We start from the raw sequence: 23655 nt of genomic DNA, 5'->3' as shown, positions 1-23655 counted from the left end.
TGATGTCCAGAAAAGTTTTATTAGGAAAAGGAGACAGTAAGACTGAATATTTTTCTTCTTTTCCGATGCTTTAAAACCAAAGAAGATTTTTAAAGGTTTTCTTTTACCAGGAAAACATCTGAAAGGCATAATTTTCTAGATCATAAACAGTTTAAAATAATATGTTGACAAGCCTTAATGTATTTGGTGCCCTGTGGAATTGATAGAAATTATAGTGTAACACTAATAAGAATTACATGGTAGCAATTTGTCCAGATGTGAAAATAAATTGCATTGTGCACAGCCCTAATTCAACAGTATGTTGTCCAAGTGCAGCAATCTGCAGAATGTACTTTTCCAAGTTTTAAAATTTTATATTTAAAATTTATATTATAAATATGAATATTTGTCTGTATGAGATGATCATTAAAAAGAAGATTGAAGAGCACTGAGAAAGCAGACTTTCAGTAGCCACAACAGGTGTAGGTAGCAACAGTTTTTAAATTAATTTCTGTGCCATGAGGAAAAATAATGGTTTTTAATGTTTGTTAAGTTGTCAAATCACTGTAGGATTTTTCTTCCCCATAAACCATGTATTTACCGAGCCTTCAAATTTCTCAGTCATAGCCAACATTAATCTTAAAACAGGGTAGAAGACATAAGGAATGGTCTTGAAGAATGCAAGGGACAACAGATAGATTGGGTCTGAACCTGGGCCAAATTTCTCAGACAAGCCCTTCCATAATTCACAAGAAACTAAATTGTGATGGGGAAGCACATTCATATTTGCAAGATTCTGTTACTCAGATGTTGCAATAAAAGTAGTCCTCATCTAGATGACATTGATTGCTTCTGTTCTACCCTGTATGACTAACAGCAAGCTATTTACTCAATAGACATACAAAGCAGACAAAAAGTGCTAATGAAATAGAAGCAGAACACTGTTTCTATAAAACCATTAATTTAAACATCAGGCTTAAAAACCCATCTGCCATCTTTCTGCAAAATGATTCTATCTTTTCTTGTCAATATTAGTTATAAACAGCCTAAAAACGGTACTGTTTCATGTATGTTTCTTGTTTCGGGTTACTCTAACTCAAACTGGGTCTGTTACAAATGTTGCCAAATGCAATGACCTCCAGAAACTAATCACGCATGCAGACCTTGCTTATGTCTAATCTCTAATAACTATGGCTGGCAAATCTGCCAACCAAGAATTCAAATTCTGAATTTCTGATTATCACTGGCAGACCATGGAGTTATTACTTGTTTGGATAGTAACAATTTACATTGACATCTCTTTTAACAACAATCCTGTGAAGTAACCCTTGTATATATAATATGACCCTTGTAATCCAATAGTATGAATTGAAGATTGTGGTCAAGGTGAAATATGAACTTGGGTTTCTTTGGTGAACCCTAATGACTTCAGTGTTACTCTAAAGCTAGAAATTGAAGACAGATGAATTAAGAAGCAAATTGGTTCCTTTAAAATGTAAATCTCAATTAGTATTTCAATATTCTTTCTTCTGTGCATGCTTTTGCCAGTGAAGACTTTATCAGCCAACAAATCATATTTTGAGATGCATCCTAGGAATATATTTAGGACCAAGTTACAAAAGATAATGAAAAGGAAGGCATGCCATCACTAGCAAAATTCTGTTTGTCAGGATTTCTTTCTGGAATATTTTGTAATGCTCATTATTTAGAATCTTATCAGATACAGTATATCCCAAGATGTTCATTAAGCTTTAAAAATACAGTATTTGAGGCTATTAATATTTGAAAGGATTAAGCTGTTAAATGAATCATATCTCTAGGATTGGCATACATAAAAGCATCCAAGGAATTATAAATTCCCTTCTTGTTTACACAAGCGTGGAAAATTGAGTTTGTTAGCCATATATTATTCACAATATCCTTTCATTTAAGCAATGGTTTTTTTCTTTACATAACCCACCTAAACTTTATCAAATTTTTATTTATTATAGACCGGCATAAATATCCCACCTGAAAAGAAATAAAGCAAGGTAACTAAAGTTACACACTTCTCCAATTCAAGATTAATGTTTACAAAAGTTAGAAAAAATGTTTACCAAGAGTCTTCCTGATCTGACTAGGAATTCTATGAGCCCCAACATCTAAAGGGCTGGAGAACAAAGTTGGGGAAAGCTGAGCTACATATTCATCTGCTCTGTGGCTGAGATCTGTTGACAGATTTCCAGGCTGCATAAAGCTTTTGTTGGGCTCTTTTTTTTCTTTCTTTGGTGAAGTGTTTTGATGAATACATTGCAGACATTTTCAGCAATGGCAAGCAAAAAGTTACTGTTATTAGGCTTGTTAAAATCAAGTGGTTGATTTTACTTGCCAAAGGAAAAGTGCATGTTTCTGCCATGCCTTAAGAGAATGTTTTTTGCCAAAATTTGTTTGGCCTTTTGTTTTGCTTTCTTTACAATAGTTGAAGATAATATAAGGAGCAAAATTAACACCAAACTATCAAGTCAAACCCAACATTCTCTAAAATACCAATCAATGTGATTGATATTTTATACAGTTTAACAATGACAAATTGCTGCCGGTCTTACAATGCGCTTTCTCTACAGATTCCCAAGCAGGGATTTTTGCCTTGTACTATAGTAGCAATCTCAATCAATTAAAAAAAATACTGGACAATTAATTAAGTTAGTTAATTTAATTGCAGAAAAATCATATGAAACTATATGAAACTGAAAAAATACTAAACTATATTTTATCAAGTCTTCATTATCAAGTTCAAAGCCATCATCTTCAACGATTTTTCCTGCCTTAACAGCAATTGTTGCACACATGCCAAATTGCATTCCAATATCCCTGCTAAACTCCTCAGTGCTTTTTAATGGTGAACTCAGTTCAGCTCAGTTCATTTCCAAACAATTTTAAATGATCCATGTAGAGCAGGGATGTCAAACTTGCATCATCACAGCATCGTCAGTTTCCCCCCTTCACTAAACTGGGCATGGGCAGCGTGTGACGCCTGATATAGAGCAAATGGGAAATTTTCAACTCTTTTTTTGCCAATTCATAGCCAAAGTTTGTCTTGTTAAAAATGCTTGTTGGTAGTGCCATCAGAAGTACAAATAACAGAGGTGACAATGAGTCACCTTGAAAGATTCCTATTTAATTTCAACTTTACCAGGTTCTTCTCCAACAGGCCATCAACTTAGTTTTCATAGTTTCATGGAAGTCTTCAGGAATTTTTAAATATTGCTGCTAATTCCAAAAATGTCTAACCATTTCTCAATCCAACTGTGTGGAACAGAATCAAATGCTTTCTTATAATAAATCCAGGCCATGAAATTTGTTTGTCTTTTCTTTGAATTCTTCAAAACCAGTTTGTCAATCATCAATTGGTCTTTGGTTCCTCTTGAATTGTTACAGCACCCTTTCTGCTCTATTGGCAGCAAATGTTTTTCAGATATCCATAAATTTGGTTTGCAATAATACCTGTAAGTAATTTGTATGTTGTCAGCAGGCAAGTTATTGGCCTGTAATTTTATTTCCCTTTTCTGTATCCTTCTGAATCAAATAAGTTCTTTCAGTTATTAATAATTTTTTGCTTTCTGTATTTCTAGGACCTGATTTATCTGGTTTGTTAATCTTGCATGCAAACCTGTTAGTGATTTCAACCAGAATCCATGCAACTCATCTAAACCAGGGGCACTCCAGTTTTTGACCATCTTTACTTATTTTTGCACCATTTCTGTTATTATGTAAACATCTTCCATTCTAGTCACTTTTACAGTAATGCTGATTTACTCGAAATTGTGAATTTTGTTGAAACTGTAGTACAGGTAGTCCTTGATTTACTACCACAACTGAACCCAAAATTTATGTTGTTAAATGAGACATTTGTTAAGTGAATTTTGCCCCATTTTATGACTTTTCTTGCCTCATTTGTTAAGTGAATCGTTGCAATTGATAAGTTAGTAACCCAGTTGTTAAGTGAATCTGGCTTCCCCATTGACTTTGGTTATCAGAAGGTCACAAAAGTTGATCGTTTGGGACACAGCAATGGTCATCTATATGAATCAGTTGCCAACCATCTGAATTTTGATCACATGACCTTTGGGATGCTGGAGTAGTTGTAACTGTGAAAAATGGTCATAAGTCACTTTTTTCAGAGCCATTGTAACTTTGAACATTCACTAAACGAATTGTTGTAAGTTAAGGACTATATTATTTGGTAGTCTTTATTTTCTCATATTACAACTTTTTGTTTCAGCTCTTTAACCACAACTGCAATTTCCTTGTTTTCCAAGTCATATCTTGCTGTCAGTCGAATTCTTATTTTTTTATTCTTCAGGTTTTCTTGGCTCAAATTCTTCAAATTACTTAAATCCAAATGAATTTTATTTTTAAATCTAGGTGAATTTTTCACTTTGGTTTTCCCTTTTTAATTGCTTTATTCTTTCCAATTTTAAAGTCTAATTCTTCAATGGTAATATAAGCTGCTGCACATCTTAGCTGCTTGTTTGAGCTAATATTTCTGTTGGAATAGTCTGGACAGCTTCATTCACATTTTTCAATAATTTAGCCAAACTTCTCTTACTAACTAGATTCAGTTCTGGTAATCAAATTCTTTCCATGTTTTTCATCTGAGTCTTAATCTTTTCAGCTAATTTGGTTCTTCGAGAACTAATCCAGCTCTTGCTTCTTGTTTCTCTGATTCTCTGATTTCTTTCCTTTTCTCCACTACTTGTTGCTCCACTTCTAAATTATCTCTATTGCAAGTTATTTGACCCTTGATCTTGCCCTGCTCTGCTTGCAATCTCTTGTAATTCTGCATTAGTGAAGAGCTTGTGTTTCAAAATAATATGCCTCTCGTCAATAAGCCTTTGTTCATTATTTTAATATCCATATTCCATATCCTTCCAAATCCTGAACATGTGCTTTTGAAATCCACATTTTGTTGGCTCAAATACATAATAAGCTTCCATAATTGATTAATTTTTTTCCTTTCAGATTTTTTGCTTTTTTTTGTTCATCTTCCAGTCATCTGTCAACTCTATGCCCTGATTGCTTAGCAGAGGAAGCTAAGCCCAATAGCATATTTTTTGCTGAATGCCCAGTAGCCATAGTTTTCAATATGAGTCTTGTTCATCTGGGCGATACTCAATCTAGCATAGCACTCACTTGATGTGTTTTCATTATTGTTGTTGTTGTTAATTACACAGTCAGCCAGATATTCAGACTTGGTTTGGCATTTTTGTCTACCTATTAAATCTTTACAAAGGACTTGGGATAAGCAAATCTGGATGTTTTACAGTGTTATAGATATTGTTGCAAAATGGAAGTTGTTCCAAATAAAGCCACCTTCTACAATTGACTGACGGCAAATTTGTCAATGCCTATGGTGTTCAAGTGGTGGTCCAGTTGTTTTGGGATTGCTCCCAAGGCACCTATTATTATTGGCACTACCCTTGCTTGCCTTTGCCATAGTCATTCTATTTTTATTTGTAGGTCTTTGTATTTTGTTATCTTCTCCAGTTCTTTTTCTCTATTCTGCTGTCTCCAGGCACTGCCACATCCGCTATCCAGACTTTTTTGTCTTTCTAATTGACAATTCTTAAGTCCGGGTTGTTATGTGGCAGGTGCCTGTCTGTTTGAATTCTAAAATCTCAGAGCAATTAGCTTCTTCATTTTCTATATTTTATGGTCCTACCAGTTCTTGCTTACATGCAAATGGTATTTTTTGCAGATCTTCCAATGTTGTTACTTTGTCATTCCACTGCTTGTAGTCAGTCTGTGTAATCTTCTTGCAGAAGCTAGCCAGATGGTCCACTGTTTCTTCAGTTTCTTTACATAGGCTGCACTTACTGTCTGTTGCTGTCCTCAATTCTAGCTTTGTATGCATTTGTCCTTAAGGCTTGGTCTTGTGCAATCAGAATTAGCCCCTCAGTCTCCTTCTTTAATTTTGCTGTTCTTAGCCATTGGCAGCTCTTGTTATTATCTGCTCTCCCTGCTATTTTTTTTAATGTACTAGCCATGTAGTGCTTTGTCTTCCCATGCCTCCATTCTTTTCTAATTTGGTCTTTCTTGTAGGCCAGCTTGGTCTTTCCAGTAGTCAGCAAGCCTTCTTGGCATACTAACTTCAGGCATCTTCTTCATTGTCCTTCAGATATTCTCCCAAAGCCCTTTTTTCTTCTTCAACCATCTGATGTACTTGCAACATTCTATGCCCACTTATTTCCCTTGATAGGTAGAGTCTGTCAACATTGCTGCGAGGATGAAGGATTCATTGTCATTATTTTTCTGGTCTTCCTATCTATTGCTTTTAATTCTGCTTGAGTCCAGTCCACTATTCCGGCTGTGTATCTAATGACTGATATTGCCCAGGTGTTGATTACTTTGATTACTTTGATGATATTTCCTCCATTGAGTTTGGACTTTAAGATCTTCTTCACTCTCTTGATGTATTCACCTCTAATCTTTTTTTTTTATTTCAGTGTGCTTGATGTTGTCAACTTGAAGGATACCGAGGTATTTGTAGTAATCATCTTCATCCAGACTCCGTATTATTTTCATGGGGTATCTTGATTCTTTCAGTTTTCACTATTTTTCCTTCTTTAATAGTGAATGTGGCACATTTGTCCAATCCAAACTCCATTCCATATCTTGGCTATATATATATGAACAGTGTTAAGCAGTGAGTCTATTTCAGATGGTGTTTTTCCATGTAAAGGTGTCAATGTAAAGGTGGAATTATTATTATTATTATTCATTAAACATGAAACTTAGTCAGCTGAACATTTAAAAATGTATCACAAATATTGACTGGTACTGATGGTTGATACAGGTTACTGCCAGTATCCTAGGTATCAACCAAATATCTTCTTAAAATGTATGATGTTCCGAGTAGCACAGTTTTTTGCAATTCCGCTGGCATCATTGGAGGAAGCTGTAATTTCTTGATGTGTTTTGTAAAATTCTTGGACATGGTATCAAGTGCCCCAATGACAATGGGTATCACTGTTACATGTTTCATTCATAATCACATTGCGATATTTCATGATTTTTTCCAGTTGTTTTTCTTCGACTCTGGCGTCTCCTGGTATAGTGATATCAATAAATTGTACACTTCAGTTTTCAATAACTGTGATATCTGGCATGTTGTGTTCCAAATGATGATCCATCTGTATTTGAAAGTCCCACAAGATCTTCTCATTTTTGACAACTTTTTCCACTTTATGTTCCCATGACTTTTCGGATACAGATAAGTCCTATTTTTTTACATAATGACCAGTGGATTAATTTAACAATTTGGTCATGTCTAACTTTGTAATCAGTTTGAGCAATTTTGCTGCATTCATATATTAAATGTGAAACAGTTTCAACTTTGTCATTGCAAAGTCAGCAGTTTGGATTGTCAGTGGATTTTTATATTTTCACTTTCATGGCATTAGGTTGTAGTTTCTTGTGAGTATTAAACCTTCTGTTTCTTTCTTCATGCTTCCCATTTTAAGCCATGCCCATGTCAAGTTGTTATCACATTTTCCGTCAATATTTGTCAAGTGCTGTCCATGCAAAGCTTTGGTTTTCCATCCATTTAATCTGTCATTGAGCTGTTTTTCCTTATATGCTGACTTTGTTTCTGTTGTCTTTATAATATTCTCCATTTTCACAGCCTGCAGCAATTTTTCTGTACTTTGGTTCACATAGTCATTCAAACTTCATTTTTCTTCTTCTACAGTTTGATTGATTTGCAATAATCCTCTGCCCCTATTCTCCTTGGCAGGAACAACCTGTCGATGTCACTTTGTGGATGCAAATGGTGGTACATATTCAAAAGTTTACGCGTTTTCTGGTCCATGTTTTCCAGTTCAGTCACAGTCCAGTTGGTAATTCCAACTGGGTAACGTATCACTGGAATTGCTCATGTATTAATGGCTTTAGTTATGTTTGCAGCATTCAGTTTTTATTTTAATATTTTGTGGACCCTCCTGATTTATTCCTTTTGCATTGACTCTTTGACTTTTCCATTCAAGATGTTATCTGCCTAAGTATTTGTAACCATCATCCTTTGCTAATGTTTTCATGATGCTTCCATTTCCCAGTTCTATTCCTTTTATTTTTTTTCCCATTTTTCCTCGCTACATGGATAGTATAACCATATTTTTGAAGTCCAAAGTTCATTCTGATGTCGCTGCTGAACAGTTGAACTGTGTTAAGTGTTGATTCAAGTTCAGTGGGGCTTTTTGCATACAGTTTTAAGTCATCCAGGTACAGTTTATCTTGCCATGTTGGCTTGAGATTTCGTATCCCAGTTTTGTGTTTTGTAGGATTATTGTCAGTGGAATTAATGTGATGTTGAACAGTAGTGGCGAAAGTGAATCCCCTTGGAAGATTCCTTGTCTGATATTGACTTCACCAATGTATCCCCATTTGCTGTTAGAATTGTTTTCCATTTTTGCATATTTGCTTTAAAAAATGTACAAATGTTTTCGCCAATTCCAAAGTTTTCCAGACAGGCATTAATCCAGCTGTGAGGTAATGAGTCAAATGCCTTCTTGTAATCTATCCACCCCATATTTAAATTAATTCATCTTTGTTTTGCATTTTTAGTACCATTTTGTCAATGAGCAACTGATCTTTTGTTCCTTTTGATTTTTTATAATTTCCTTTTTGTTCCACTGGATACAAATTGTTTTCCATCAGATGACTGAAAACTGAATTTGCTAGTATTCTTGTAAAAAGTTTGAATGTTCTTGGCAGACAAGTGATTGAGTGGTAGTTGCTTGATTCTGTGCTCTTTTCTGGATCTTTCATTATCAAGTATGTTCGACCATCTGTTAACCATTCATAGCTTGTTGCATTTTGAAGCATTTAATAAAATTGAGTGGCCATGCGGTGGAGACTGGTCAGGTGTTTTAGCAAGTTTCCATGCAGTTCGTCAAGGCCAGGTGCATTCCAGTTCTTGACTTTCTTTACTAGTTTTGTCATGTTCCACTGGATTTTCCCATAGTTATTTCTAAAAGTTCAAAGGTTTTTCTTTACATGCATAAATATCAACTTTTATCAAGTGACTGGTAGAAGAGGTGTTGGTTTCTTCTGAACTGGGCATTTTCACGATATTGTTTTATTCGTCCTTTGTATCTTTCTATTTTCTTTGCTGTTGCTATCACTATCAGGTTGTATTTTTTGTGTAAACTATTTTTCAGCTTTTCATTCTTTAGTTTTCCTTCTTTCAAGTATTTCAAATTGCTGACATCTCCTTGTAGATTTTTTGTTTTATTTCAAGTTTATTTCCACTTTGGTGTTCTTTTGGCATTTTATATCCCAATTCTGCAGTTATAATCATGGCTCTGCTGTACATTAGTTCGTTTGTTTCACATAGAGTGCTGGATGGGATGAAAGTTAAAATGTTGTTCATTCGTTTGTTATATACTTCGTCAATGTCAGGCATTTTATTTCTGTGTTTTCTTTGATGTGGTTTTCAATCTTTTCTTTCAGCATTTTTGCTACATCACTTAGCTCTACACTTTTGACTTGTTGCACAGGAGAATCTTCATCCTGTATGTTGGTTTCTTCCACTGGTTGGTCAGTTGTTCAGGTGTTGGAATAATTTCTTCAGCCTGTTCATCATTATTTGTTTTCTTTTTAGCCAATGTTTCCAAATGTTGCATTTCCATATCTATGAAAACTTTATTACGGATGATGAAATGTCTTTGATCCATTAATCGTTGTTCAGTTACGTCACTTTCTGAGTGTTTTTCTTTTTATTGCAAAAGTTTTACAATTACATTTTCACCCCATTTTTCCCACGCAACCCACCCCAAACTCCCCAACCTAACCCTCCCAAACCCCCCCAACCCTCCCCCCCGACTTCCACAGAACATAATCCCATCAAGATCTCCTTTTTATAAAACCTGAACCCCTCACACCCCCATATAGTTTTTCATCTTCATAAAATTCAAATATTTCTATTTTTTATATAATACTTTCAATAAAAAGCTATTTGATACTTCCTAGTTTGATATTTGTTCTACACATAATCTATCCACTTTTTCCATTCCCATTCATAAGTCTCTTGTGAATGATCTTTTAGATATGCTGAAGTCTTCGCCATCTCTGCAAAACTGGCCATCTTCAAAGTCCATTCTTCAATAGTGGGCAAAGCTTCATTTTTCCAGTATTTACCTATCAATAATCTCGCTGCTGTTATCATATACAATATCAACTTAGTTTCATCCAATGTAAAACCCTTAACTATATCCAATAAAAACAATTGTGGAGAAAATTGAATTTTTTTCTTCAAAACATTCTGCATAACCCACCATATTTTTATCCAAAAGGCCTTAACTTTCTTACAGGTCCACCAAACATGATAATATGTAGCATCTAAACAATCACACCTCCAACATTTTGGCTGAACATTAGGGTACATACACGACAATTTCTTAGGATCTAAATGCCGTCTATAAAACATTTTATAAAAATTTTCCCTCAAATTCTGCGATTGTGTAAATTTAACATTCTGAACCCATATTTTTTCCCATGTTTCCAGCATCACTGGTTCTGCAAAATTTTGTGCCCACTTAATCATACAATCTTTAACCAATTCAGTTTCTGAATCCCTTTCTAACAAAACATTGTATAACCTTTTAATATGCATTGGACCTTTCTCTTTTATATGTCTAACTAATTCTTCCTCATGCAACATAATACCAATTTTTTGGTCCTCTTTCCATCTCAGTTGAAGTTGATTATACTGTAACCAAGTTAAATTAATCCCTTCGGCCAACAGTGTCTCTAATGTCTTCAATTGCATTCTGCCCGCATCTGTAAAAAGAACTTCTTTATATAAAAACCCCCCGAGTGACATTATATTTGTATTCCACATAATATGACCAAGATCCAACCATAGCGGTATTTTATAATCCCATTTGAGTCGGTGCTTCTTCCAAACTCTCATCAAGGAATCTCTAAGTATATGGCTTTTAAATACTTTATCCACTTTGTTTTCATAAAATAAGTAAGCATGCCATCCAAATTCAAGATCAAAACTTTCTATATTCAATATTCCAGTCTTTTTCCTTCCAAACCAATTACTTGCTTGAGTCAAAGCTGCTGCTTCATAATATAACTGTAGGTTTGGAAGTTTAAGACCTCCCCTTTCTGGAACATCTTGCATAATTTTCAATTTCACTCTCGGTTTTTTCTCGTTCCAGACAAACTTATTCACTCCGCTTTGCCATTCTTTCAGTTGTTTATCACTTTTAAGCACCGGAATCATTTGAAACAAAAAAAGAAATCTTGGCAAAATATTCATCTTAACTGCTGCTATTCTTCCAAGTAAAGACAGCTGCAGTTTTTTCCAAGTCTCCATATCTTTCTGTATATCTCGCCACAACACGTCATAATTATTCTGAAACAATTTCATATTTGATTCTGCAACCTGAACTCCTAGATATTTAACCTTAGGTACAATCTCCAAACCTGCCCTCCTTTCAAGTTCGTGTTTTCGATCTTGTGTCATATTTTTAACTATCATCTTAGTTTTTTTCTGGTTCAGTCTAAATCCTGATACTGTGCCATAGTCTTTTATAATGTCTTTCATCTGGATTATTGATTCCATCGGCTGTGTTAGGGTAACAACCAGATCATCTGCAAATGCCCTTATTCTGTAATCCTCTTGCCTTATCACTATACCTTTCAAGATATTTGAGTCCTGTATTGTATTCAACAAGACTTCTAGTGTTAAAATAAATAACAATGGGGATAACGGACAACCTTGTCTCATTCCTTTTTCAATATTAAATTCTGTTGTCAAACTTCCATTAATAATAATCTGTGCCTTCTGCTCTTGGTAAATTGCTGAAACCGCTTGTATAAATTGATCCCCAAAGTCCATCCTTTTTAAAGTCTCTAATAGAAAATTCCAATCCACTCTATCAAAGGCCTTCTCCGCATCCAAGAAAACCAGCACTGCAGGGATCTGTTTATTCTTCTCAAGATATTCCAATAAATCTATAACTTGCCTTACATTGTCCTTCATATATCTACCCTCTATAAATCCCGCTTGATCATCATGAATCACCTCTTGAATTACTGGCATCAATCTGTTGGCTAGTACTTTTGCATAAATTTTATAATCATTATTCAAAAGAGATATTGGTCTATAGTTCTCCGGTTTTTTAGGACCTACTTGATCTTTTGGTATCAAAGAAATATAAGCTGATTTCCATGATGGGGGTATTTTACCCCTTGTTGTATATTACAAAATAAGTCTCTGAGTTGTTCCACCATTTCTGCTTGCAAAGTTTTATAATACACTGCAGTCAAGCCATCCGTTCCAGGAGCTTTAGCTGTTTTCAATTGTTTAATTGCTGCAATTATCTCCTCAACTGTTATAGGATAATTCATTCTTTCCTTTTGTTGGTTAGTAATTTTTGTAACTCTTTTATTTTCTAAATATTTTTCTATAAGTCCATTCTGCATGTCATCTTTAGCATATAATTTGGTATAATAATCTACAAAAGCTTCTTTAATTAATTTTTGTTGAGAAGTTTATTTCCCTCCAATATCAATACTATCAATAGTCCTCATACTCTGCTTCTTCCTTAATGTATAGGCCAACCATCTACCCGGTTTATTGGCATTACAAAATGTATTATGCTTCGCATATTGTAAATTTGTTGCAGCTTGTTCCGCCATAAGCATTTGGAATTGATCTTTCAAAAGTTTTATAGCACCACGTATTCTTTCATCTGTTGGATTTTTAATAAGTAACTGTTCTTTATTCTTTATCTCCACTTCCAGTTCAGATCTTTTCTTTTGTCAATTCAGTTTATGTTTAGAATTCATATGAATGAGTATCCCTCTCATATACGCTTTACTCGCATCCCACACAATTTCAATCGGGGTACCCTTATTCAAATTCATTTCAAAAAATTCTTTCATCTGCTTTTTAAGTTCTGTTATATTTTTTTCATATCTAAACAAATTCTCATTTAATCTCCATTATCTTCTCTCAACCTTTCCCATCTCAATTTCTATCCATACTGGGCTATGGTCGGTTAGAGTTCTTGGAAAAATCTTTGTTCTTTTTGTCTTAACAAGTAAATCATTTGATAATAAAATAAAATCAATCCTAGAAAAAGATCTATGTCTATCAGAGAAAAAAGTATAGTCCAAGTCTTTTGAGTTATGTATTCTCCATATATGTTTTAATTCCAAGTCTTCTTTCATATCAAAAAAGGTTTGTGGTAGTCTAATCCTAGACTTCGCCAGACTCTTTTTATCTAATTTGGAATCAATTACTCCATTCCAATCTCCCATAATCAAAATAGATCTATAATCCCATTGCAATATTTTAGTATGCAAAATTTTATAAAAGTGATCCTGTTGTTGATTAGGAGCATAAATTCCGATCACAAGAATTTGGCCATGTACAGTGTGCAGTTCAATTGCTATAAACCTGCCGCCTTCATCTGCTTCTATAATTTTAGCTGACAGTCTTTTATTTATGTAAATAACCACACCATTCTTTTTTTCCGGATTTGAAGCTATAAAATGTATTCCTAATTTTGAATTTATCAAATATTTTTGATCTTGTGTTCTGACATGAGTTTCTTCTAGGCAAATTATATCATTATTAAATTGTCTCAAATATGTAAATATCTTCCTCCTTTTCTGTGGTGAGTTCAATCCATTCACATTCCAAGATAAAAACTTAACCGTCATGTATCCCTTTTTGAAGCGATGAGCAGAATTGCCGGATATCTTCCGAGATCTTCGGCTTTGCTCCCCCCATGGCTTCACTTTCTTGTGTGGTACTCTTGACTCCTTTTTTGTATTGTTGTGCCTTAGCTCTTTCCTGTAATTGCTTTTTTTTGAGTTGTTTAGAAATTGCACGAGTTATACGCTGGTCTTTGGCTTCAGCCAGTCGAGCTAGATCCAAAGCCACATCTCTTGTAGTCAAAATTGGAGAAGATTCTAACAGGGGCTCCTCCAAAAAACCTCCTGTAGCACCCTGCATTTCCACTGGCTCTGATTCAATCTGCTTAGGCTGCTCTTCCATCTCTTGCTGAGGTTGCTTCTCCTTATCACTCTCCTTTATCTCCAACACAGTAGATGTACGTGGGGATGGTGATCTCTCTTTAAAAACAGTATAGTAGAAATGTTCCGCCTTTTCAACAGTATTCAATCGATATCTTTCTCCATTGTACTTCAAAATTATACCAGTTGAAGCATCCCACCGAAATGGAATCTGTAATTTTTTTAATTCATTTACTAAAAAACCAAAATCTTTTCTATCTTTCAACATCTTAGGCGGCAATTCTTTATAAATTCCAATTTGGGCTCCCTCCACTTGCACAGAAGAAAGAAAAGATTTTTGCAAGATATCATTTCTCATTCTTCTATCTGTAAAATACATCACCACATCTCTAGGCAGTTGTCTTTGTCTGGCCACCCACGAGTTCACTCTGTAAATTTTGTCTATTTTGTAAAAAATCTCTTCAGGATTAATTTTTAACAACACAGCCAAAGCATCAGCACAAATCTGTCTCAAGTCTTGTCGGTCATTCTCCTTAATACCTCTAATTCTTATAGCGAATTCCATAGACCGGAATTGCATCATTGTAATTTCATTTTCAACTCTCTGCATTTTATTATCCACATCAGAAATTTTGAAATCAGTATCCTTTATTTTAACATTCACTTCTGATTTAAATTCTTCCAATTTAGAGTCCACTTTAATAATAATTTCTGACATGCCAGACACCACATTCGATAATTTATCAGTCACCTTGCCATAATTCTCTTTCACCAGCTTTTTCATTTCATTAATTTCCTGCTTAATTTCCTGTTGAGATTTTTTAAATTTATCATCCATTTCCTGTTGAGATTTTTGAAAATTATCATCCAGAGCCTGAGTAATAAATTCTTTTAAACTTTCAAAATCAAAATCTTTTTTCTGACTCTGCTGTGCAGGGGGAAACTGGTGTTCAGACTTGTGGGGGGGGATTTCCCCCCCTGCTGCCTTGCCTTCCTGTTTTTTAGAAGCCATTCTGCCACGTAGATTAGATTTTCTGAAAAAGGAGATCCTTTTTCCTTTTCCAGCACCACAAAGTCCTCTAAAAAAATCCCCCAGGTTTAATCAAGTTGGAGATAAATTAAACTGAAGCAAGCTCAGGCTTATTTAAAAAGGATTTTTTCTCCCTCTTCTCCTGTTCCTGCTTGTTACAAGCAGCGCAACTTTGTAACTTGTTAAAATAGCTTTACAAGACCACTCTCACTCTCAGCTTGTTAACGCTGGAGCAGGGCACAATTTTTTCAAGCCGCTTTCACTCGCTCTGATTTTTGCTTAGATCAGAAAGTCACAAAAACGCTAATACTTGCAGTTTCTTGGTTTAAAGGTTCAGGTTGTTTTTTCCGCTAATTAATGAAGTTAATTTCAATCAATTTGGATGTTTGCTGTAGCCGGCTTGCTCTGCAACAAGCAGAGTCGTCCCACGCCATCCAGAGTCTCAGCAAGTTGAAAGGGAGCCGCGCCTGTTTCCTCCCCAGTAGCGATCTTCTGGGGGCTCACAGGGTCTCGACCTGCGCTTTGCTTACTCTTCTCCTTCAAATCCTTCAGATTCTGGAGTTTTCAAGCCGCTTCTCGAAATCGAAGCGGCTCTACAGGCGGTGGGGCTGGCGGTCCTTAAAGAAGGACCGTCTTTCACCGGAGGCAAACAAACTGGAAGTCCCACTTTCTGGGTGTTTTTCCTTCCACAGTTGCATCATTCTTTTTTGAAATCCCCTGGCCATTGGTTCTGTCTGGTAGCAACATTTGATGATTTCTTGATTTTCTTCAGTTCTTGTTATTATTGCTATTGTTGTAATTATTATTGATTGAATCTTCAATTTGATTCACAGTCTGGGACTGGTAAAAGCTTAACAGTTCAAGTCATAACCAAGTACCTCACAGCTATTAATTATTATTAATTTACTCTTATACTTGTGTATTTATATTCTATAAAGACAGTCCTGGCTTAACAGTAATTGGAACCAGAATTTCTGTTGCTAAATGATGTGGTTGTAAAGTGTGACATTATGTGACTGTGCTGCTTAGCAACAGCAGTTTTGGCAGTTTCTGATTACCAACATTAAGCAATCACCACTGATTATTGAGAACCTCATATGATTGCAATTTTCAATTTCTTGCTGGCTTCCCCATTGACGTTGATTGAGGGAATGCAGGAGGGAATGTTGCAAATTGTGATCATGTGACTGCAACACATTATTAACAGTTGGAAATCTGGGCCAATTGCCAAGTGCCTGAATCACAAACCCATTACTTGAGGGCCTTGGGATGGCCAGAACTTTGAGGATCAGTCATAAGTGCCATTCATTTAGCACCACTGCAAGTTCAAACAGTCAGTGAATGAGTCTCCATTAAGTGAGAACCACTTGCATTTCATTCATATGAAATATGTACGCACACACACACACAGAGTACGTGTGTGCACGTACACACACCTGTCAATTTATATATGTACAATTACATTCAGTGTTTAGGTTTAATGTTTTGGCTTTACAGCTGTTGTAAAGTTATTGTCAAATCACTCAATGTTAAGGTACTGAACTAAGACTGGGAAGAGTGAGTTTCAAAGTCAACCCCTCTTTTCAGGCCAACTGACTTCATGGCAGCATTTTCCGCTGGGAAAAAGGGGAAAGTGCAAGAAAAACAACATCCTCATCCAAGCTTTGCCCTCTTCTTGCTTACATCATGCCCATATCAAAATGGGAAAAGCTTATGTCTGACACAATTTTCTAACAAAAGTGGCAAGTACTTACAGATGTTGTTGCTTATAGACCTAATGTCAGAAGGATAAAACAAAAGGAGATCTCTACATAAGCCCCCTTGAGAGACTATAACAATGGCAATATTGGGGTGTTCCACAGGAGAGGGGATAAAAATAAATAAATATGCAGACACAATCTGGAGAATGAAGATTTGCTCTTTTACGAGCATCCTGATGTATATTAAAAAGGGTGGGAGCAGGGCTTTGATCACATGGGTATCACAGACACTTGGACATTTTTATCCTCCATAGACACCATTAGGTAGTATATAAATAATATAAATAAATGGCCTATATTGCATCCTTCCAGATCTTAATCCATACATGGTAATCCTTTTCACCATGAAACTTTAAACACTTCAAAACCTTTTTATTGAGAAATGTATTAAAATGTTAATACTTATTTTTGTCCTAAAATGGAGAAAAAAATATGTCCAGGCATGTCATTGCACTGGCAAATTAGACAAAACATAAAGAACTAGAAGTACTATATTGATGTTAGTGTTCTGCAGATGTGAGTACTAAACCACTCAGTGATTAAATGCTCCTGTTGCACAAACTACATCCACACCTTGTTGCTTGACTTGAGTGAGATAAATCATTTATTGAAAAGAAATCAAAAGTGCTATTACATGAAAAGAAAAAGGAAAACAAGAATAAATAAAGAAGACAGATGTATAAGTATAATAATTCTACAGTACAGTAATGGCAGTCAGCAAAATCACATTCAACACTGGAGGCATTCTGGCAACATGCAGGAATTTTCACAAGATGGTTCAGGTTAGTTCCTCTAATCCATGAAGCTCCAGAGATGTTTGAAATACACTGTAAGATGAAAAGCAGCATTTATGAATGCAATTTAGACAAGAATGTTGTTACTCTTTAACAACAGTGCTCCTTATAGAGGTTACTTTGAAAATACCCATGCAACTAATTATCAAGTCAGTGAGGCTTGCAATGATATAAAAGCTTTTAGTTTTAAGAAACAGCTCCTGGAAATCTGAAATGTTTGTCTTGATTGCCAGATTTTATTTCAGTGGCACAGCACAGCACTGTGACTGAGGGGGAAGGCAATAAGGAATCATCAAAAGGGAGGGATTAAATTAAAAAATAACCAGCCTCAGGGACAGATAAAATTGTATTCATGCATTCATAATTGTTTGATGTTGCTGGACTTCTTCCAGTTCTTTTTCTACAAAGCAGATAACTCCACTGTTATTCAGCCAGTGGAGAGCCCAGTTACTGTATCAGACAGAAGGAAGTCAAAATCAGAGCTGCATAGCCTATGTTGTATAAACATATTCTCCATCAATGTCTGGCAGATCACAAGATACACATGTGTTTAGAAATATCATTGTATGAACATTTATTGCAACTATCTTAAAGACAGTTTCTCAGGACAATGCTTTATATCATCAAGAGCAAACCTTTTAGGATTGGCGTATTAAAAATTCAGAAAATACCTAACTTCATTCTGCTGGGGAAGACTAAATACTCATGGTATTTGCAAATGTTTATCTATTTCTGTTCCTTTTTGCCAAGAGAAAAGCATCATTAGGTTTCTTTCTGTATGAACAATTATGATTTCATAAACCAGAGTTCAGTATTATAGGCTAATTCTGCTGACTGCCAGCGATTCGATCCTGATTGGCTCAAGGCTGACTCAGCCTTCCATCCTTTAGAGGTTGGTAAAATGAGGATCCAGATTGTTGGGGCAATATACTGACTTTGTAAACTGCTTAGAGAGAGCTGTAAAGCACTGTGAAGCAGTTTATAAGTCTAAGTGCTATTGCCATTGCTATACTTCCATCAAATACTACAACTATCAAGTCACACAATTTCCCCTTCAAATGCAATATTTTTTTCTTTTAAAATGTAATTGTAATATCCTTTCTGCTAAAATGTGTCAAATGTGTCAGTTTACCTAACTCTGATTGGAAATCATTCAGGTTTGTGGCAAACAACATGGAATTGTCTATCACAAATCTAGACATATATTCATATCCCCAACCAAAATATTTTTGGTGTTAGCACAAACATAAAAATCAGGGAGACATGAAACTTTTTCGCCATGTCCTGCTCAACACTGAGCCATTTGCTAGGCATTCTATTTATTCTTCTACATGTTTTACTTCCATATTTTTGCTCTTACTGTATTCAGCAATCAAGCTTCATTTATTTTTGTGTAAAACATTCTATAATTCAAGCCTAAGCATTTTCTTCAAGTGACCAGAAATACAATAAACGTTCTTTCTCAAATTCATACATTTCTCAAGATCTGCAGAAAGCAAACATGTGTTCTGTTCTTCCCTCATCTGGCATAAAAATTTACTGTACTTCCTAAATTTTGTTCCCTGACACCTCTCATACTTTCCCCTAATAATTATGTCAAATACCTTTCTGTGCATGCTTAGAGACTAATTTGGAACAGCATCTGACAGAAGCATTTGTCTTTCCCTTGAACAGAAACTTGTATGTAGTTTGCGAACTGAAAACTATGTAAGTAATGAATAAACAGTGTAAATCAAAATATTGAATATAATAGTGTATGAGTCAAAATACTTGACCACAGTATTTGCTTTAGATAATTTCCTTTCTATATCATATATAATATCTCATAAATATTTATTTATTCATCATAAATAAAGAATACCTCATTCAACCCATCTATACTTTCAGCATGAATCAGGAAAAAGAATGTTCTTTGATCTACAAGGTGTATTCTCTGTTTTACATTTGAAACTAAAGGGCATTGTGTATGTTTCATTTACTGATTAATTACATGTTCATTTTGAAAAGCATTCCCTTTAATGAATATATACAATATATAGAGTGTATACAATAGGTAAATAATGGCAAGCAAGACTGTTTACTAATGTAGTTAAGGAGGACAGCTTCATGAAAGTCAACTCTTAATTCAAACTTCATCATTTCAACCATTTCATCTATGCAAGCGGCACTATCCTACCTCCAGGCAAACATGATTTTAAATAACTACTTAATGGGAACTCATGCTACTACTTTCTTACTGTTGATATAGATTGTTCTGAAGAGTATCCAATTTGGTGAGCTAAATTAACATAAGTATTTATTTTCAAGAGCAGTTTAAATAATGTTCTGAAAATCCAGGAGGTGTCTGAATTTTAATGCATTGGTTCTGTAAATAAAGTATATTATTGTTATATTTTGAATATATTATTACAACTGAAATGAGGGAAACAATATGAAGAAGAGAAAATAAATAAAATTTGGAAAAACAAATGGAAATTTTTGATCTTAAAGACCATGTTCTCAGATATCAAGCACAGATTCCATCTTCACAGTTCTTGCAATTTTTCCAGATAAGGAACTAAGAATGAACTTGACTAAAAAGTCAGATTCCATTGCTTGTCTTTAAAGAACCATTTAACCTTTTAAAAAAACAATACCTACCATTTGCCATCTAAAATATCAGAGATCGAGATATGATTAAAATATTATGTTGATAGAAAAAACTACTTGAAAACAAAAAATTAGGAGTAATATACACATCTTTAGGAGATTGCAAAAAAAGATGAGTGGTAACATATATTAGAGATCACATAAGATCTAAACTGATTTACACTGATAAAGAAGGCCGAGTCTTAATGGTAGAACTAAAATTGGAAATAAAAACAATATTGTTAGTAGCTATTTACACTCCAAATGGAAACCAATTAGATTTTTACAAAAAATTACATGACAAACTAAAGGAGTTGTATGCATTGTTGGTGACTTTAATGCAATAGTAAACTTATGAGAAGATTACCACAGCATTAAGAAGAATAAAAATAAAAGGAAGACATTGCCACAAACATTCAAAGATTTAGTACAAGAAATGAGCCTACATGACACCTGGCGAGAAATAAATACCAAAACAAAACAATATACATATTTTTCTGGCCCACATTAATCGTGGTCCAGGCTGGATATGGCTTGGATGACACATCAACTAAGTAAAGAAACACACAAAGTAGAAATTATGTCCAGTATATGGGCCGATCACAACCCTATCAAAATAGTCTGGAAAGGTTTTCGAAAACAGAAGAGATGGAAAATGGACACAAGTATAATAAAGGAAAAAGAATATCAGCAAATGATAGAAAAGGAAATCAGGATATTTCTACAAATAAATACAAAAAATACAACTTCGTTACAAAACCTATGGGATACCACGAAAGCCTATATTAGAGGCCTAACTATTGCATATGTGGCAAAAAAGAAAAAAGAGAAACAAAGAATTAGAAATGAATTAGTGGAAGAAATTAAGACAGAGAAAATTAAATTACAACAACAGCCCAACAACACGATTGTGCTACAAAAGCTAAATTTGGCCAAACACAAACTGAATCTAACCACAAAAACCGAATTGGCACAGAAAATAAGAATGGTAAAACAAAATAATTTTGAACATGCTAACAAAACTGGACGCTGGTTAGCATATAAGCTAAAAAAGCAAACAGAAAAAAGGATTATACACCAACTCCAAGACGAATTAGGAACTCTTTACCACACACATCTGGAGAAGAAAAACATAGCTAAAATTTTTTTTCAAAAACTTTATTGCCAGGAAGAGGTCCCGGAAGATCAAATCAAAAAATACCTCCAAAAAACCAATCTCACACACTTCACAGAAGATCACAGAGAGATGTTAAACCGGCCTATAACAATGCTGGAAGTAATGGAAGCCCGCAAAAAACAAAAGAACAATAAGACTCCAGGACTGGATGGAATTCCTACTGAATTCTATAAACTTTGTCAACAATCGATAGACCAAATACTGTTACAAGTTTTTAACGAAGCACTACTGATAGCAGAAATTCCAAAATCCTGGACAGAAACTATTATTACATTAATACACAAAGAAGACTCAGATCCGACGCAAATTAAAAATTACAGATCAATTTCATTACTCAACGTGGACTATAAGCTATTCATGTCAATACTAGCTCAGAGACTCAAAGCAATAATACATAACTATATACACCCAGACCAAAACAGTTTCATACCTAAAAGACAAATCAAGAATAATTTGAGAATGATTATAAATATTCTGGAATACTATGATCAGAAGATAGATAGAGAAATGGCCATAATCTCCCTTGATGCCCAGAAGGCCTTTGACAATTTAAATTGGTCTTTTTTCATAAAACAACTTGAACTAATGAACTGTGGAGAGAAATTTCATAACCTGATTAAAAAAAATTATTCCCAACAAACAGCAAAAATCTCAATAAACGGTGACATGACACAAATTTTTGATATTCAGAAAGAAGTACGACAAGGATGTCCCATGTCACCGCTAATATTTATAATAGCATTGGAGGTATTATTAAATGAAATAAGGAACGAGGAAGAAATCAAAGGACTCAAGATCCGGGGAGAGGAGTACAAATTGCTCGCCTTTGCAGACGACGTAATTTTCAACTTGGAAAACCCAAGACGATCTGGACCCAGACTGATGTTGATGATAGAAGAATACGGGGAAGTCATGGGCCTCAAAAAAACAAACAAAAAACAAAAATAATGACGAAAAATATGACCCAGACGCAGAGATTGGAATTAGAAGAAGAATTAGGAATCCAATTAGTAAAGAAGATAAAATACTTAGGTATTTGGCTGACGGCAAAAGCAACCACGATCAAAGAAGACAATTACACGAAATTACTAAAAGAAATTAAAAAGGACCTGGAAATCTGGAATAGGCTACAATTGTCATTGATGGGCAGAATCAGTTCAATTAAAATGAATATATTACCGAGAATACTATATCTATACCAGGTAATACCATTACATCCAGGAAGGGACTTCTTCAAAAATCTCAACAAAATTACAATGACCTACATGTGGCAGGGAAAGAAGGCTAGAATTAAGATTAAAGTGCTACAAGACACACGAGACAGAGGAGGCCTCGCAGTACCAGACTGGGAGCTATATTATAAAGCAGCCGGATTGACCTGGATCAAAGAATGGATGAGATTAGATGACAAAAGAACTTTATATCTAGAAGGCTTTGATCTCATACGAGAATGGCACGCGTTCCTATGGGATGGACCAGACAAACAACACATGTACTTCCAAAGACACATAATTCGGGCCTCACTATTCAAGATTTGGCAGGCAATTAAGAAAACTTATTATACTAAAATACCAAAATGGTGGTCCCCGATGGAGGCATTGATATTTCCAAATACTCTTGAAATAGGAAAGATGATGAGATACCAAGATTTACTGAATCATGAAGGAGAACTTACTCCAAGACATCAACTCCAAAATGATGATATAAATATTGATTGGTGGCACTATACGCAAATATATTCAAGATACAATGCGGATAAAATCAAGTATGGAATTGCAAAAGATCTGAACGAACTGGACAGAATTTTATTAGGAGCAGACCAGAAAATGATTACTAAAACATATAACTACCTTTTGAGAGACAAATTAATAGAAGAAACAGTTAAACATAACAAGACAATGTGGGCCAGGGACATAGGACATAATATTCAATTGGTAGATAGGGAGAAATTATGGAAGCAGAACATTAAAATGACAAAAGCCACATCTTACAAGGAGAACCTCATTAAAATGTTTTATAGATGGCACCTACCACCAGCCCGACTTGCCAAAATACACCCAAACACTCCGGCATTGTGTTGGAAATGTAAAACAAAAAAGGGGACATATTACCACACTTGGTGGAAATGTAGGAAAGCCCAACACTATTGGCAAGATATAAAAAATATTATTGAGGAAATAACGAATATTCAAATAGAAAATAGTCCAGAATTCTTTTTATTTGGCATGATAACGGCACAATATCTTAAGG

At 34.8% G+C, this 23655-nt stretch overlaps 1 protein-coding gene across 2 annotated transcripts in view; it reads right to left on the bottom strand.

Annotated features, from left to right (window-relative positions):
• Nucleotides 1-23655, bottom strand: part of JAZF1 (JAZF zinc finger 1) — a 151860-nt gene that overhangs the window by 10043 nt on the left and 118162 nt on the right. The gene's annotated exons all lie outside the window — the stretch shown is intronic.

The sequence above is a fragment of the Pantherophis guttatus genome, chromosome 4 (genome assembly GCF_059756535.1).
Source record: "Pantherophis guttatus breed Tessera chromosome 4, ASM5975653v1, whole genome shotgun sequence".
Taxonomy (NCBI): domain Eukaryota; kingdom Metazoa; phylum Chordata; class Lepidosauria; order Squamata; family Colubridae; genus Pantherophis; species Pantherophis guttatus.
This window is presented reverse-complemented; position numbering and strand designations above follow the sequence as displayed.